This window comes from Diplotaxodon limnothrissa, linkage group LG2 (assembly GCF_057381915.1).
Source record: "Diplotaxodon limnothrissa isolate DT_005_m linkage group LG2, D_limnothrissa_male_GT1.1, whole genome shotgun sequence".
NCBI classification, from domain to species: Eukaryota; Metazoa; Chordata; class Actinopteri; order Cichliformes; family Cichlidae; genus Diplotaxodon; species Diplotaxodon limnothrissa.
Window position 1 is genome coordinate 1910758 of NC_140597.1, and position 11195 is coordinate 1921952.

Here is an 11195-nt window from a genome sequence, read left to right on the forward strand (position 1 = left end):
CCGTTTTTAAATCTATCTGGGCTAGTGTGGACGTAGCCAGAGACACTTTGGACGCTCATTCCCCCACCGCTCCCTCTCCCACCACCACAGAGCCATCACCACCATCAAACACTTCACCCACAACACCCCCCTTCTTACCCCACACCAATGAGGATTTCACACCACCTTCTCCCACTACACCCCTTCATATTCATGAAGCAGATGTGAGAAAGCAGTTTAAGAGCCTGAACGCCCAGAAAGCTCCCGGCCCAGCCGGTGTGTCTCCTGCCACTCTCAGACTCTCCTCACTGCAGGCATGTCATGTGCCTGCCTGCTTCAAGTCCTCCACCATAGTCCCTGTTCCCAAGACCCTCACGGCGCCCCTCCTGGACCCCCTGCAGTTTGCATACAGAGCCAACGGGTCTGTAGATGATGCTATCAGCAAGGCTCTACACTTCATCCTGAAGCATCTGGATTCCCCAGGAACCTACACCAGGATCCTGTTTGTGGACTTCAGCTCTGCCTTCAACACCATCCTTCCAGACCATCTCCGAGGCAAGCTTTCCCAGATGAATGTGCCTGATCCCATCTGCCGGTGGATCACTGACTTCCTGACGGACAGGAAGCAGCACGTGAGGCTGGGGAAGAATGTCTCGGACTCCCGGACCATCAGCACCGGCTCCCCTCAGGGCTTTGTTCTTTCTCCTCTGCTCTTCTCCCTGTACACCAACTGCTGCACCTCCACCCACCAGTCTGTCAAGCTAATCAAGTTTGCAGATGACACCACCGTTATTGGGCTCATCTCGGACGGGGATGAGTCTGCCTACAGGAGGGAGGTTGAACGTCTGGTGTCCTGGTGCAGCCACAACAACCTGGTGCTGAATGCCCAGAAGACAGTGGAGATTATTGTGGACTTCAGGAAGCACACAGCCCCACTCCCCCCCATCATCCTGACTGACACCCCCATCACCTCTGTGGACTCATACTGCTTCCTGGGTACCACCATCACCCAGGACCTGAAGTGGGAGCCCACCATCACCTCCGTCATTAAGAAAGCCCAGCAGAGGATGTACTTCCTGAGGCAGCTGAAGAAATTCAACCTGCCAACACGGACGATGATGCAGTTCTACACTGCAATCATCGAGTCCATCCTCACCTCCTCCATCACCGTGTGGTACGCTGGAGCCACTATCAGGGACAAACAGAGACTGCAGCGTGTTGTGCGCTCTGCTGAGAAGGTGATTGTGTCACGCTCCACCTCAGTGTGAGACGGTTGAGGACACCAGAGAGAGTCAGGTGCATCTTCACACAGCAGCCACTCTGGGCCTACAAAGTGGGGCCCAGAGTGGGGGGGCTCCTCCCCATTCCACCAATATAGCAATTTAAAATAGAGGTGGCCCACCCTTTACCAATGGGAAAAACCTCTGATAAATAAAGTTATTTCAGAAAGTGAGGATCTCACTTTGACCACTGAGATAGTGGAGAAGGCCGGCTTTAACGTGATCCATGTGAAACAGCTGCTTCACAGGGATCTGAGGAAGCTCTTTACAAACTTCCAAAAAGTCTTTGCAGTTTTGGTTCTCCTGGTTGTAAAGGCACTGTGACTAAAAAAGACAAGTGCACATTTGGGTAAATTGTGCTGTGATCACATATTGTGAAATAAATAGATAAGGATAAAACTGAAATGAAACTTCTGCTGTACTTCTTACTAATGAGTCATCTCATGGGCAGTGTGCAGTCACACAAAATAACTTCAATTTCACCATAACCGTCACTGGAAAAAAGGCAGTTTGGAAATTTAGATGACATTGCAATTTTTGTACATTACTAGAAAATCAGTGCTATGAGAGTGACTTTAGGATCACAACCTGATTTAAAACAGAATCTATCTTAAAAGTAAGATATTAAGAGAAAATGGTAAATGAGATCACAGAATGGCCAAAAACTTTACTTTAAATGAGATCTTCTTGTTTCATTGGAACAGTAAAGTACCTTAACTAACACTAAGTGCACCTATGTAAGAACAAGTATCACTGCTGTGGAGTTTTTCATGTTTTACATACAGAATCAGGGCTGCTAGTGTCATGAGCTGCAATGGCAGACCGTGGAGTTGTGGAAAACCCAAAATGCAGGACTCTGATAATGCAGGACAGTGGATTTACAGAAAGTGGAAAACACACAACTATGTACAATCCCAGCCTTGTGCCCCCATGGTAATTCTCCCAGAATTACACTCCAATTTCCAACCCGTGGCTCTGCTCCCGTGAAACATATTCCGCTCCCGATTCCTAGTGAACACAAAAAACACAAAATGGTGACTAGGCAATCTCTTCCAAATTGAGGTTTTTTAAATATATCTGTCACGGTTGTAGTGGCGAGTTTGACTCTAGGATCCAATGACTGGAGCGCAGCCACGCTCTTAAACAGGACACTCTTAATGAGGCCATCAGCAGCAGCTGGTGACGGCTGACGAGATGTGGCAACGTCAAGCGCGGGAACACTTCCGGGAATAATCCCTTGGCGACCCAACACATCCGGAAGTGCGAACATAAATATCAGACGTAGGTAGACAGGAAGACAAAGGAGAGAGATCAACCAAAACACTGCACATGGAAAAATACACATAAATGTAGAAAAACACAAACCCATGACAACTAGTCTCCTGCTGGCATTTTCTTATTGGTGACTTAGCACCTCAAAGTTTAGCAGCAAACACTGCATTTCCTTTTTCCATCAAACATTTCTTTAGCATCCGTGTTTATCAGTGACATATGGGACTAATATTTATTCAATAACCACAAAGTACAAATATTTTATTTATCAAAGATACATGATTACACATTCATACAATGAACAACGTTGTAGACATTGCATGGTCGTTGGGGCGATTGTGGTTCAGGGGGTTGGGATGCTCATCTTGTAATCGGAAGGTTACCGGTTCGATCCCCTGCTTTGTCTGTCTTGGTCGTTGTGTGCTTGGGCAAGACACTTTACCTACTGGTGATGGCCAGAGGGGCCGATGGCAGCCTCGCTTCTGTCAGTCTGCCCCAGGGCAGCTGTGACTACAACTGTAGCTGCTTCCACCGGTGTGTGAATGTGAGAGTGAATGAATAGTGGCATTGTAAAACCCTTTGAGGGTCTCGGAAAGCGCTATATAAATGCAATCCATTATTATTATTCTGTAAAAATTACACAGTGTAAGATAAACATTATAACATACAAATAAAAGTTTGATCAATTCATGTTCTTTGATGATCACATTACACGTGTCACATTTTTGAAGCATCATATACGTAGAAAAGTGTTCACAAAGACGTTTTAGAGCTTACACACCTTTACATTTCCAGTGTCACGCAGAGAGGTGTGGTGAGGAAAACATCAGACATCACTCTGTCTTAACTTTACTTTATTGTCTCTTGCCATTGTCATTATCTCTTGCACATACAGCACATACAGACAGCAACTTCTCAAAATGGCCCCCTATCCATTTCCTGCCCGCTTTATATACTCTAAAGACCACGCCTTCTCAATTCAGACTGGCCTATAAAAGAGCTGCAACTGAGGCAGGCCTCCACTCTACTGGGGAAACAAGATGGCCACCACGGACGTAACCTGTGGAACACTTTGGCTGTGTCCCAATTAAGAGACCGCACGCTTGAAGTACGCATTTTGACTGCGATTACGTCAGCGCCACGCGACGACTGCTGTCCCAAATCGAAGTGTACTTCAAATGCACCGTCGATTCCACCAAATACCAAGCGTGGTCCGGTGGGTGTGGATAATTTTGTACTAACTTGGTTCTAAAGCCTATACGATACAATAGTCGACCTTAATCTTACAGAGAATGTGATGATTTGTGGATAATTAAAGTCAGTCATATATCCACAAACACAACAAGCTGAAAGTCAGTGATGCTGCTCGGTTTGCACTCCTGAACATCACGGCACAAGCAGGATTCACTGCACTGTTAATGTGAGCTATGTTATATTGCTGCCTCTGTTCGGTGGTGTCGAGCCAAACGGACTTTAACGTGTGTTTGAACGAGCTGACGGTTCACTCGTTAAGCTGAAAGAAAGATGCTTTAATCACAGCAGTCACACATGTGTCCACTGCACCATCTGGAACTCTTCTTGTTTACACTCGTAATAACACAAACACTAAATCCTCCTTCTCTGTGCTGTTGTGTAGCAGTGTGTACACCTGAGACTGTCACCTGTCTGTCTGTCCTGCACTCTCTCTCTGTTTCTTTCTCTCTGATTGTGGAATAAAAGTATGAACATGTGTTTATAAGTTACACTTGTGTTTGAATCCTGCAGCTTATCACACATTTGATTTCCATGTGTGACACTGTTTATATGCTTTATATATTCTGAGCTAAGTTGATCTATAGTGTTACATCATATTCTATAAGGATGTTATGTGTTTGTGTACTTTCTGCCCAGTTTGACCCATTTAGCAGACGTCAGCCTGTTTAAGGCTCTGATATCTATTCTGTATGACTTACAGCAGTTATGACATGGTCTGATTTTCTCACCCAATAAAGGAATATTTCATATATCAGTCTACTCTTCATTCTATCAGACACAGTTATCACAGCTCGTACATTTGCTTTTTACACATATATGTAAGCATTGAGCCAAATTTAGTAATGCCAACATAGTCCAAAAAAGGCCTAGATGGACAAGTTCGGGGGGCCGACCCGGAGGCCGACAGCGCCGGAGGCCAAAACAGTACGGTTCCGGAGGCCGACCATGCGAATGGCAGCGGGGCAGGTCCGGAGGCCGGCCACGCGGAAGGCAGTGGCGGCGTTCAGGAGGGCGTCCACAGTAGCGAAGATGCCCAACAAGCGGCCTGGCAGATGACCGACGATGTGGAGGTGGTAGTAGGGAACCCGAAGGCTGCGTTGCCCCCACAGCACCAGGCGAGGCGGAGGCTGGACCAGACAAGGCTGAAGCAGAGGCTGGGCCAGCCGGAGGCGAAGCCAAAGCTGAACCAGGCGAAGCTGATGAGGATGCTGGACCAGGCGAAGCTGATGAGGATGCTGGACCATGCGACGGCGCTGAGAATGCTGAAGCTGGACCAGGCGACGGCGCTGAGGATGCTGAAGCTGGACCAGGCGACGGCGTGGGTGAAGCTGAAGCTGGACCAGGCGACACTGAGTATGCTGAAGCTGGACCAGGCGACGGCGTGGGTGAAGCTGAAGCTGGACCAGGCGACACTGAGGATGCTGAAGCTGGACCAGGCGACGGCGTGGGTGAAGCTGAAGCTGATGAGGAGGCTGCTGCGGGCGAGGATGATGAGACTGCAGCTGGCGAGGATGATGAGGCTGCAGCTGGCAACTGGACGGGCTCCTCGGGCCCTCCAGCTGACGAGGCAGGAAGCTGGCTAGGTTCTCCTGAACCTCCAGCTGACGAGTCTTGGGGCTGGACGGGCTCCTCGGGCCCTCCAGCTGACGAGGCAGGAAGCTGGACGGGCTCCTCGGGCCCGCCAGCTGACGAGGCAGGAAGCTGGACGGGCTCCTCGGGCCCGCCAGCTGACGAGGCAGGAAGCTGGACGGGCTCCTCGGGCCCGCCAGCTGACGAGGCAGGAAGCTGGACGGGCCCCTCGGGCCCCCCAGCGAAAACAGTCTCAGAACCAGTGGGCACTGGAGCCCCTGGCATACGCAGGGACAGTCTCAGAACCAGCAGGTGCGGGGACCTCTGGCAGGGACAGAACAGAGCCAGCAGGCACAGGGGCCCCTGGCAAACACATAGCAGACTGCAGCTGCCCAGAGCATTGACTCTGCTCAGGCAGTGACAGCTGGGTGCACTCCTCAGCTGGGTTCCTAGCCTCCACGGGTCCAGAGTGGGCTGAGGGCTGAAACTCAGCCTCTGGGGAGGCCCTGGAGTGCATCACAGTCTCTGAACTGGCCAGCTTTGTAGGAATGATTACATTATCATGAGGTTTGTCTCTCTGCTTAGAGCAAACGGATGAAACACAGTTCCTTTCAGATTGATTTGACTGAGCTTGTTGTACCGGAGTAGCAAGTGACACAGGATGCAGGGCTAGTGGCTGCTGAACAGGAGGCTGAACTGAGGGTGACTGAAACAATGGTTGGGATGACGACGGTGGTGGAATTGGAGACTGAGCTTGAGGCCGGGCGACTACCTGAGCTTGAGGCCGGGCGGCTACCTGAGCTTGAGGCCGGGCGGCTAACTGAGCTTCAGGTTGCAGTTCAAAAGAATAAACAGTCCTGGTATTATCAGAGCTGGTGTTAATTGTCTCTGGGATATATGCCACAGTTTTAGCAGACCCTGGGTTAGCTGACATGGGTTTAACAGGTTCAGAAGAAACAGAAGAACAACAGCCCTTTGCTTTCACTGAAGTCTTCGTACTGTCACGGCTGCCAAGGCGAGCCGTGTGGAGTTGGAAGAAGGACCCAAGATGCAGGCAGTGGATGAAATGCTAGTGAGGTTTATTAACAAAAGGTGTAGTGGCAAACAAGCAGTGGGGCATGACAAATAACTGAAGACACCTAAACTGGGAGAACAAAAAATAACAGACCTGGGAGCATACGACAAAGGGGATGAGAAGCAGAGAGCCGCAGACGAGGACCAGGACACCGTGGAACACAGGGTACCACAGACGAACCAGCAACAGGCAGGAGAACACACAGGGCTTAAATACACACACCAGTAATCAGGGGATGAGAGACAGGAGGGCAACACAGCTGGGAGGAATCAGAGCTGACGGGACAGGGGAAACGTAAACTGAACACACTCACATCAGACAGAGACCTTCACAATAAAACAGGAAACTAACAGACAGAGAACCAGACAGGACACTGAACTTGACAGGCGGACTCATAAGTAGACACAATAACACCATGGACAGACAGAGGGAACACAGAGAAGTGGGAGCAGGCAGGCAAAGAGCAGAAACCTAACAAATGGCAAAATCACAACAGAATACATACTCGGAATGAACAAAAGCATAAGGAAACACAAAACACTGAGTCCTCAGACTCAGGACCATGACACTGACATACTGAAGGAACAACATTTGTCTCTTATATATAATACATCTATAGATACACTGTCAAAGATACTTGTCTTTGAGTGAAGATTTAAGGTGATAGGACATATAAATAACTGCAACTTGAATCTTTGACCCAAAGATTATTATTATATATATATATATATATATATATATATATATATATATATATATATATATATATATATATATATATATAATCATAATAATCTGACAATAAATATAATATTGGCCATATTATATTTACATTACCAAACTTTAGTCTCATGAACAACATTAGCTAATTGTTATTTACTAACTAATCTTAAATGACTGTTCAGCACAGACATGAAGCCCAACAATCATTTTCACAGTCCCGTGGTCTCAGCCTCAGATACTCAACTAATCAAAGTGATGTCATGACAAAGATGAATGACCAACAAAACATTTTTTCTCCTTCATTTCTGTCACACAAAGCTGTATGAAACATTTCTCACGGTTAGTATCATGGTTGCTAGGCAACCTGAGCAGCGCGACGAAGGCCAGACTCACAAGCCTCTCACTTCCGCCCTTCTCGTACTTATAGTATGCACCGTACATAGTGCGCGTACTTCAAGTGTGCGGTGTCTTAATTGGGACACAGCCTTTGTTACATTAGTACTTCTCAACACACAGTGCCTGTGTTGGACCCTCAGAGAGACATGACTCCATTCTCCTTCTGGCAACTTTATTCTCCTCAGTTCAGGTTTGGAGTGTACAGGCAGCATAGCATATCATCAGCAAAACATCGCTCTCTCACGTCTCAGACCCTCTTTGTTTTTTTTCTGCGCTTACTGATGACATCACACGTCTGAACTCTGACCTCCTGGAGCTAGTGAACTACAAAAATTAACTAGAAATGTGTCCAAAAACAAAACACAATTAAATAAGAATAGTCTTTAAAGATTTTCCCAACAATTCAGAAAAATGTAAATGTTATAACTACTTTTAGAGTGCAACACCTGTACACCTCTTCCAAAACTTTGTGCTTTTCACCATCAGACACAATAACTCAGGATTATGTAAGACCTGCCATCAAATGTGTGTGTGTGTGTGTCGCTTGCTCATAATCATTTGTGTCCACTGCTCTCCTCGGGCGTGATGAATCAGTCCCAAATCCTGTACTGGGGGTAAAAATATCATAGGTGGAAAAACACCTGAATGCGGTGAGGGGACCAGAAACGCTGATCACTGCTGGTACAAAGTGATGCCGGTCAGTAAAACAGTTGCAGAACAGCTTGTTACGAATTCTGTGTTTCTCTAGAGTCTGCAAAGCTGTCTTGTTAATTAAAAAAAAAAACTCGTCAGAAGGCTGTTAATTCGGCTCATTGGTCAGATCAAAGCCGCAGTGGCCTGCCTCTCTGAAAACACCTTATTTATGGGTCTGGTTTAACAGACTTTCACACACACAACAGAACACCATGATAAATTATTCTGTTCAAAGATGGTCGCTCATAGTGGACATAGATGGCGTCTTTCACTCCTCTTTCAAACCATCTGTCCTCTCTGTCCAAAATGTGAACATTGGCATCCTCGAAAGAGTGACCTTTGACCTTTAGATCAACTGCTGAGTCTTGTCCCATGGAGGTGGCTCTTCTATGTTGTGCCATGCGCTTCTCAGAGGACATTTGCTGTGTGATGACTTGAGTGCGTCTTCAGTGGCCTGTCTGTGGTGTAGCACTACTTTCATACCAAGAGAAAGCTCATGTCACAGAATTACCCACTGGAGTCAGTAGGACCAGTTATGAGGTGGCTTTGTGTGGCTGGAAGGAAGCCTGGATGGGCAGAACACAAACACTGGGACAAAGGCAGGGGTTTGGGTGTCTGAGAGGCACCGTCCAAAGTAGATGTTTCATGTGATAGATTTGTCCAGTGAAGCATCTTTCTCTCTTTTTCAAGGTTCAAGATTGAAGAAGGATTATTGTCATTTCATGGTATTTACAGAAATGCCTGTCTGAAAGGAAACGTTGGTTCTCACCCTCTCTGTAGTGCAGTAATATCAGTAAACAATAAAAAACAGTATAAGCTGTAAATAATCACACAATGTGTGTATATGAGGCGTATGTTGTATGTATATTAATGATCAAGGAACTGACCTCACAGTGCAAATGTCCTGTTTATAAGATTGGGGAAACCTTCAGTCAGCTGAGACTGAAGAAGTCACCTGGATGATGATGAAACATTTCTGCCACTGAAAACATCCAGATGAACAGAATCAACGTTTTGGGATTTAATTACCTGGATGACTGAGCGTGCATCAAGATATTAAATGTGTCCTGGTTCTGGGGATCCAACTTAGTGTTTAAGTGTTTTCCTCAGTTTAGGTTTTTGTTAGTTAAATCTTAGTCTCCATTTGCTTAAAATACCTAAACTGTGCATTTATATGATCAATATTTTCTGTAATTTTACCAGTTTTAGGTAATAATTAAAAGAATGACTAAAGATGCACAGAAGTACTATAAAATATGCCATCTGTTAAATTACAATAATTATATTTTTATGTATTTATATACTTTAAGATGGCAGGAAAATTCTCTAGAAAGTTTTTGGAAAAAATTGTGTTAAATTACAGATTTTTTTACAGTGTTATTAATGGGACAGAGATGGGAAAGAGCCCTGTTCAAGATGAAGGGAGAGGGTCACTTTCACTTTGGTTTTATTGTTGTCTGTTTTTAGATTTCATTAGGCAAGCACTGCTTGTCTTGCTTGTCCTGATGGCAGTCTCCGATGTCCCTGGCACAGTACAGGTAAGGCATAGCAATTTGATATTTTGAAGAAAAAAAGAAAGTTAACTTTTATGTAATGAGGATCTTCCAGGGATTTTAATATAGTATAGTAACCTCTTATTCTTACACTGTGAATATCAATATTGTTGGAGTTAATTAATGATGAAGATTTTTTGTGTCCCCTGAAGCTCTACTCTTAACTGTAAGCTAGTGAAGTGACTTGTAGTCCTTCACTTGTACAATGTTAGCAAATATTATAACTTTCATTTTGACTCTCATAGAAGCACTTGAGTAACCTTAAACATGTGAAGAAACAATATCAACTATGAGGGGTCAAAGGTTATTAAATGTGAGTCACATGGGCACAGCCGGCCTGTGGGAGCCAGAATTGTGGCTGGGTTATAAGGGATGAAACACGTATTTTCCTCAGCAACATAAAAATAAAATTTAAATGAAACTGCCATAAAAACGAGAGACTGTTAATTTTTGGGAAGTGAGCAAAGCTTCTGATTCCTGGACTGTATAACCCCTTCACATTTTGATTACAGTGCACTTATTGATATAAGCAATTTGATATTGATATTTGACATAAAAACACACAAACACGTCAGAAATGAACTGCTGAACACTGGGTTTGTTCAGCGCTGTTTTGCTTTCAGTCCATTCTTGGAATCAACTGTTTCATTTCCTCACCCCACTTTCCTGGAAGCCACCTCCTTTTTCATTTTAACCACTAGCTTGCACTTTCTGTTTGCTTGTGTAATCCACTCCTGGGTAAGCACACCTCACTCCAAGTTCGGGGAAGAGCTGGACATGAGTGCGATTAATCAGAATACACTGAAATTTCAGTTAACTTGTGACTTTAGTTTCAACAGGTAACAGTTCACAACAAAAATAACAACTAGGACCCTTTACAAAATAAAATGAAACACATTGTCCTTAATCATTGAAATTGTCCCTTTGAAAGTATTTGTTAGGCTGCAACCTTATAGTCCAGTTTGTTCCTCAGAGTTTATAGAGGGTCAGTCAAGTCAAAGCACAGATCGGATGAGGGAATGATCTGTAAGGATCTGTCAGTCAGCAACAAGTCTAGTGAAGTTTCACACTTGGTGTTTTTGTAGTCTAGAGTGCACTCTTTTAGTCTGTTCACTGTTGCCAGTCGGGGTGACTGGTGGAATCCTACCAGAAATCAGCCATCTGACTGGTTGTGCAGATCTGGATGCTGGAAATCACGCTGGGAGGCTTGCCATCAATTGGAATCACTGGTCTTTTCTCATTGAGCTTAAAGCTCACTAAAAGACCTGACCTGTATTTAAAAATAGGTATATAGTCTCTGATCTATCACTTATTTCAGCAATTTGCAGTTACTTACATCCTGAAAGAGTGTGGTACTCTTCAGTTATTAAATTGATTAAATTGTAACTCGTGTTAGAACTT

General features: G+C 45.2%; 1 pseudogene; it reads right to left on the reverse strand.

Annotated features, from left to right (window-relative positions):
* Window positions 1–284: 284 nt before the first annotated feature.
* On the reverse strand, window positions 285–7593 carry LOC146637988 (uncharacterized; annotated as a pseudogene).
* Window positions 7594–11195: the final 3602 nt, after the last annotated feature.